Source organism: Poecilia reticulata, linkage group LG22 (genome assembly GCF_000633615.1).
Source record: "Poecilia reticulata strain Guanapo linkage group LG22, Guppy_female_1.0+MT, whole genome shotgun sequence".
In the NCBI taxonomy this organism is placed as follows: domain Eukaryota; kingdom Metazoa; phylum Chordata; class Actinopteri; order Cyprinodontiformes; family Poeciliidae; genus Poecilia; species Poecilia reticulata.
The window spans coordinates 24282311-24289818 of record NC_024352.1 but is presented as its reverse complement, the minus strand read 5'-3'; positions in this window follow the sequence as shown (position 1 = coordinate 24289818).

Genomic DNA, 7508 nt, shown 5'->3' with positions numbered 1-7508 from the left:
CGTTAGTGTGACTGTTAACCGCCATTAGCCTAAATACTAATTACCGTCAATGTGACCATTAACTGCCATGAGCCTAAATGCTAACTACTGTTAGCCTAAATGCTAATTACATTAGGCAATTTTACGAATGTTTTCCCCTTGATTTTAGGTTAATTTAGTTGCAGTGTATCTGACCAGATTTATTTAAGCACTGGTCCAGTATAAAGCTGTATACTTATTTTTATTAGTAACATAATGTAAGCCAATTTTATCATTGTCTTATTATCTTATTATTTTGTACATAATACAGACTGTTTACTCTGCCAAAAATACAATAAGAATATTTCACATTTTTTGAATAAAATTTCTTTTCTTTTCTGGGAAAATTTCTTAAAATAAAATTTCCAGGTTTATCACATAGAATCTTAAAATAAATCCTAAACTGTGTATGTTATGATTATTTGTTATTTGAATTTTTAATTTCAGTTATTTTCTTTTGATCATTTCTTTGCTTTTCTTTATTTCTTGCCATTTTAGTTTGTTCCCTTTTCAAACTTACCCCATATGACAGCGTATGAGACAGAAGGAAAAGTATTTGTGAGGATTAAAGAAGCAAAAATCCTGCAGTAAAAATCTCTGCATAGCTCAGAAAGAAAGACGTTGTGAAGCAACACGAGTCAACATTTGTTCAAGGCTGCTACTCTCTCAAGCTCAGACGAAATGAGCTTGATAATTGTAACGCTGACTTGAAGTCAAATTAACATAAAATTTTGTTCTATAATCCCAAAAGGACTAAAACAGATTTTTTTGCTTGATTTAGGAATAAAGGTTTGTTCTTCCTCAACTACATTGGGAAAATATCATAATGCGTTGATGTTTGAGCCTTAGACTCAGATTGTGTTTCTGTTTTCTTATTTTAGATCTGGTCTTGGTTCAATCTTCTGTGTGTTTACTTCTTGAATTATTATTTGGTATTAGARTTGGGTTTCTTAGATTAACATTCTTTTCTCTTTGCTGTTTATATTAGTTTCATCTATGGTTCCTCCGTAATTTTAAAGCCCGGTCTTTATAAAAATAAAATAATTACGCCACATCACTTAAAAAAATGTTGTACACACACGATCGGTTTCAGARAAGTTTTCATCAACATGACCCCGCAAAAACATGCCAAACCCATAGGGGGCAGTGTAGTGCGAAACTAAAACCTATGTCAGCCAATCAGATTGCTTCAGAAGTTCAAAMCAAMCACGACTTCYTGTTAGGAATTAAACATGGCGTCCAGAGCTTMATTTATTTGGACATATATATTTACAGGGGGCTGCACAGTGGCGCAGTTGGTAGAGCTGTTGCCTTGCAGCAAGAAGGTTCTGGGTTCGATTCCTGGCCCCGGTCTTTCTGCATGGAGTCTCCATGTTCTCCCTGTGCATGGTGGGTTTTCTCCAGGTWCTCCGGTTTCCTCCCACAGTCCAAAAACATGACTGTCAGGTTAATTGGCCTCTCCAAATTGCCCCAAGGTGTGAGTGTGTGTGTGCATGGTTGTGTGTCTCTGTGTTGCCCTGCAACAGACTGGCGACCTGTCCAGGTGACCCCGCCTCTCGCCCGGAACATTAGCTGGAGAGGCACCAGCAACCCTCCCGACCCCACCAAGGGACAAGGGTGGGTGGATGGATATTTACAGCATACTAGAATATAACAAAAGGCAATGTTGATTGGGAATCATGCCAAAATAAGCAATATTTACCATAAATCTCCATTTTCCCATGTACACACGCAAACAAAATGGAGTTTTCTCAAATTGCTTTTAGAAATAGTTGCTTTTAATAATATTAGATGCCATTTTTGTGTAAATTTCTCCTTGTTGTGCTCTGTTGCTCCATATTTCCTGGTGTCCATTTGTTTAGCTGTTTTCAGTTTCATTTAAAAATCTTCAGCATGATCCTCCTGAGCTCCTCGTCCACCTTTAACAACAACAAATAAATGTTCCGGTAATTTCACGCTCATATATTTTTGAATAGGCACCATGCAGTGCAATTTGGACCTCAAAGTGCTGCTCAGTCTATAATTTATCTGTTTGCAGCAGTTGTGGGTCATAAGCACACATGAGTTTGTTTCCTGCCCTGCGCAGCTGCACAATTATTTCCCCTGTGCTCCCTCCGCAGCGCTGGCTCACAAATTACATGTATCTTCTTGTGGACTCATAATGCCGGGTTTAAAGCGCGTGCGAGCAGCTATTGATTCGTTGTGGCAGAGGAGGCTCTCTTTGGGAAGACAGTTCACAGACTGACCAGATTTTCTCATGAGAGGTAGATATTGATCTGGAAACGACCGTAGAGCATTTTCTGCTTCATCGTTTGTTTACGTTCACGTTTTTATGTTCAGACTCAGATTAATGGTCCAAACATTTATTTTTATTGTAGCTCTCTGTAATATTCTGTTCAAGAATTCACTTGGATGTTACTTTCTGGAACTTTCTTGACAATGTTGACAGGTTATGCTCTCAAGACTTTCTTGGTACCTTTCCAAAACTTAACAGGTACTTTCCTGGAACTTTCTAGGACTTACTGATTAAATTTGTGAAAACTCATGGAACTAACTAGGTACTTTAATAGATCTTACCAGAAACTTTCTTGAAGGTTTAAGCATGTTTACACTTACTTTCGTTAAACTTTCTAGGAACTTACTGGTTAAATCCCAGAAAGTACCTAGATCTAACTAGTTACTTAGTATCTAACTAGTTACTAACACTTGCAAAGTATTTCCTGAAGCTTTAACAGTACTTACAAGTTACTCTTAACTAACCAAGTACATTTCCAAAACCTGCCAGGTACTTTCCTGGGACTTTGTTGGAACTTACTGGTTAAACTTGAGAACAGTTAATGGAACTAATTGCCTACTTTCCTAGAACCTACGAGGTACTTTTTTTAAGGTTTAACCATTCAAGAAAGTACCATGTTTACAGGCTACTCTCTCAAAACTTACCAGATACTTTCCTGTATTTTGGGTTACTCTCCCTAGACTTCCTAGGCACCCTTCTTTACTAGTTAAACTTCCCAGGTACTTTCCTGGAACTAACTGGTTGCCTTTCTAGAACTTTACAGGTTCTGGAGTTTAACTGTATTTGCAGCTCACTTTCTCAGAAAGTACCAAGTACTTGCAAGGTACATTCCTGTAACTTACAGGTTTAAAATGTCAGAAAGTATGTAAAACTAACTAGTTACTTTCAGAAAACCTACCAGGTACTTTCCAGCAGATATAACTGTACATAAAGGTTACTCTTTCAATACTTCCTAGATACCTTTTAGAAAACTTATAGGTACTTTCCTTAAACTTACCAGATATCTAACTTCGTAGAAACATACTGGTTGAATTTTTGGAAAGTTTTTGGAACTGACTGGTAAATTTCCAAACCTTCCAGGTACTGTCCTGGAATTTTCTAGGAACCAACGGGTTAAATTTCTGGATCATTCATAGAACTGATCAGATACTTTCCTGTATCTTTAATCATACTTGCCGGTTACTTTCTCATAATTATCCAGGAACTTTCTATATTTCCTGGATCTGTATTGTACTGTTTTAAGTTGAAGTAAATCCACAAATTTCACGACCTTTCATTTTGAGGAAAGTAAATTTCCATCCTTAAAACTGCCATTTAAATATTTTTGTTAATCATGGATATTTCTCAAGCTTTCTCAATTTAACAGAAAAAGTGGTTATTAAACATTTTTGCAGTGAAACATCTTTCACTATCCCAACCTGCATTTAAAATATCCTACACCGGTTGGTGGGTCGAAGTTCCCATCCTGGGTGTGTTTGTGTGTGTTGCTCCTCATCCATCATGACAATCATGACCATTATTCCAGCGTCAGCCGAGGCCGTTTCACATCCATCTGGCTTTTATGATAAATATTGCAAGTGATTTGCATTGATTGGTACAATCAGTAGTCCACGTGAAAGTGCCATTAGTATTGATCTCTTCCCATTACTATACCCAATAAGTCGCACTCGTACATTAGTCTATTATTTAAAGGAAGTAGCTGTATTTTTCTGCATGCACATCAAAAGTTGTTGTTATATGTTGTGCAGTAAAGCAGTGAAGGCAGTGAGAAGCAGCAGCCTGTCGCTGATGTGTTTGTTCTGCAGGGGCGATGCATAAATAGCGAAGGGGAGGAGGATCACTGACAGCTCCTAACTGTTTCCTAATCTGCCACTTCTATATTCTGTCCAACCCCAGCTGGAGACACTTCACACTGTAGCCAAGGTGACACCAAAAACGGAAATCGCACCAGATCCGTTTGGCTGCGGGAGAAAAAGCCCAAAAGCAATTATTAAGCCAAAGACTTTTATTTTTGATTCATGACACAAAACAGAAAACAACTGCAAAATTTGGAGGAATTTCTGCATGCAACACCATCGCAGGACAAAAGTTGTGACTCAGTCCTTCTGTGAACAATGTTCTCCCACTTCATCCGTCCATTTATTCCGAATAATCCTGTTTCAAACAGCCATCAATGCATTTAGTTATCAGATTAATGGAAGTATCTGTGAAACGGAGAGCAGAAAGACTGACAACATAATGGTCAGTTAGTAGAATCTCCTTCATGCACCATTTAATCGTGTAAAGACCTTTTTTATCTCTGCAGAACACACTTGCAATCTCAAAAGACTTAGCAGGTGGTTCAGCAAATGTTCAGTTGCTGCAAAAGCATGCTACAGGCAGAGACGAGTTGCTCAGGCAGAAACACCCAGCTTTACATAACATCGCACTATTTCTGCCGCACATTCAGCCTGAGCAAACGCACCGGATCTGAAAACATCGCTGTCTGAGTCACCTTCCTGAAAAACAAAAACACATCATCTGGAGTAGCTGGGCTTATTCCCAGTAACAGAACCGTTTATTTGAGCTTTGTGCAGCTGCAGCGGATCACAGATTGACAAAAAACCCAAATAAAGCTGACGGCCGTGGCATCAGCCGTCACTTACCTGGAAACACCTGGCCCGGTTCTGTCACACAGAGGAGGAGTCGTGAAATTTCATTTTCAGTTTTAACTCCTTGTAGTCCGGATTTCCAGTACAAATTCCTGCTAAAGATCAGTCAATTATATGTTTCTTTAAAGGGCAAATAGGATCATATCATAAACCTAAGAAGTCTTGAAACTAAAAAAAATCATTGAATTGGTTTTCGAAGCAATGAATAATTTTAAGATATTTTCTGAAAGGACAAGAAGAAGGTTAGGGCACCTGAAAAAAAATCTGACTTTAATCAAAATATTGTCTTTTTATCAGGATACTGAAGCCTGTAGACCGAGAACGTTTTAGGTTAATCTCACAAATTTTCTAGAAAGAATTTAGAAATTTCTGAAGAGTAAAAGATTGATGAAAAAAAAAAACTCTGAAATTTTTAAATTAACCTTGGAATTTGGAAAAATGTTGGAAATTTCTCAGCTTCAAAAGTTGAAAATTTGTGAGTAAAAAATTTGGACATTAAATTTTATAATTTTGTATATTAAAAAATGTTCGACTTTTGGATGTCAGAAATGTCCATGTTTTTTCTAGAAAATCTCTGAGGTTTATCTAAAATTTTCAGTTTTTTGGCGGAAATTTACTCATATTTTTTTTTTTTACTATTTACGTCATAGGATTTTAACATTAATCTCAGAATTATATCATATATAAATTCTGAGAAAAATGTAATAATTTCTAGATTTAATTCAGAAACGCAAAAATTTGAAGCTACTCCATTTTTGTTTACATTTTGTGAAACAGGAAGTTGAGCTCAGAGTCTTCAGAGGTTTTCATGTTGTTTCATTCAGTGGTTCTTGGTGCAGCGCCCCCACAGGCCAGAAGGGGAACAGGTTTTCAATTTGTTTGTATCGTTTGACACAGCAATGCGAAATCAAACTGCAGCAGCTGAAAATGTAACAAATGTTGCAATTTACGCCCAGATTGTACCGAATTTAGTGTGAAAACACTGGAAGCTTTTAAATTCCAGGATAGGGTGCTGGTTTGTTTGGTTTCCCAGTTTTGGCACTGAGATTTTGTCCTAATCTGTCTGAATCTGAAGAATGTGAAGGAATGTTGAATTTGAGATTATATTCCAGGAACATTAGTTGTATGTAATTTGTTGATGTGGATGAAACGAGCTTTTAGAGGCAGCAGATTCTTTCTGTTTGTGATGCTGCAGAGATCTGATGCATTCAGGTGACTCACGGTCATCGTGTTTACAGACCTGCAGCCCCTCAGATTCCCCAGAATAGAAAACGGCGTCGGTGACCCGCCCTGACTCCTGTTGCCGGTCAGAACTTATCGCTGGCTGGAGACTTGTTATTAACCCAGCAGCACAGAGACATTTTTTCCTCTGAATCGTTTCCAGCTAACAGTCAGCGCTGAAAATAATCAGGTGGGATTTGTGCTGAAAAACAGACAAATTTCTGCCTCCTTTTGACATATTTACTAATTAAGAGACCAAAAAAATGCATTAAGATTAGTGTATTCAGCTCAATGGGGGAATATAGAAAGCAGAACAAGAACAATGAATGCAGTCATCCAAGTCCTACACAAAACAAAAATATAGCAAAACTAAAGTAAATTCCTGCTACTTTACAATCATACGTTCACTTAAATATTCACATTATTGAATAGATTTATTTATTACAATAGTGATGATAAAAACTAACTTAATAAATCTATAAACAAAGAGGATGTACTTAGATAAAAGAAATGAATAACAACAACCAGGGGAGGGTCTACGAATTCAACTACAATACCAGAGAAGAAGAAATGAAGAGGAGAGGCTCCGAATCCTAAAGTCACACGGTTAAAACAACGACAGAGTTTTCAAAGGTGATTCAGTTTTCAAATGCTGAATAACAACAAAAAAGACATTTTGTGTAAATGTAACAAAAACCTGGTTACGTATGTGGAAAACGGGATATTAGCCATCAAGAAAATTAACTTATCTCGCGAAAACCGTCAGAAAATTAACTTTAAAAAAAAAAACATTTGTAAAAAGTAAAGGGGGAACTCAGAAAATTAACTGAGGAAAATGAAGAATTAACTTGTCATTTTGAGAAAACCTCAAGGGAAAGAAAATGCAGAAATCAGGAAATGAACTCGTCATGTTGGGAAAACCATCTGGGAAACAGCGAATTCAGCTTCAGTTTAGCGAAAAATCCTCTTATACTCTGAAAAATCCTCCGTTTGATCGATGAGTGAAATCTCACCTGGATGATCAGAACAGGTAGAGACTCAGTCGCCTCCTCCAAAGCGATCTCGGCCATCTGTGGCGCAAAGCGAGGCTGCAGCGTGAGGCAGCCTGCTGGCAGCCGACCAGCAGCCGTCAAACCAACGCAGACGAAGCCCCATCATCATCATCCTCATCATCCTCCACACACACACACACACACACACACACAGGCGAGCAGACACACTTTTATCACTTCACAGCTTGTGGCCTAATGACTTCAGACTCACACACGGATGTTCGAAACTTTCAATTATCTGTGAATTATCACACCGAGGCAGATCTGCAA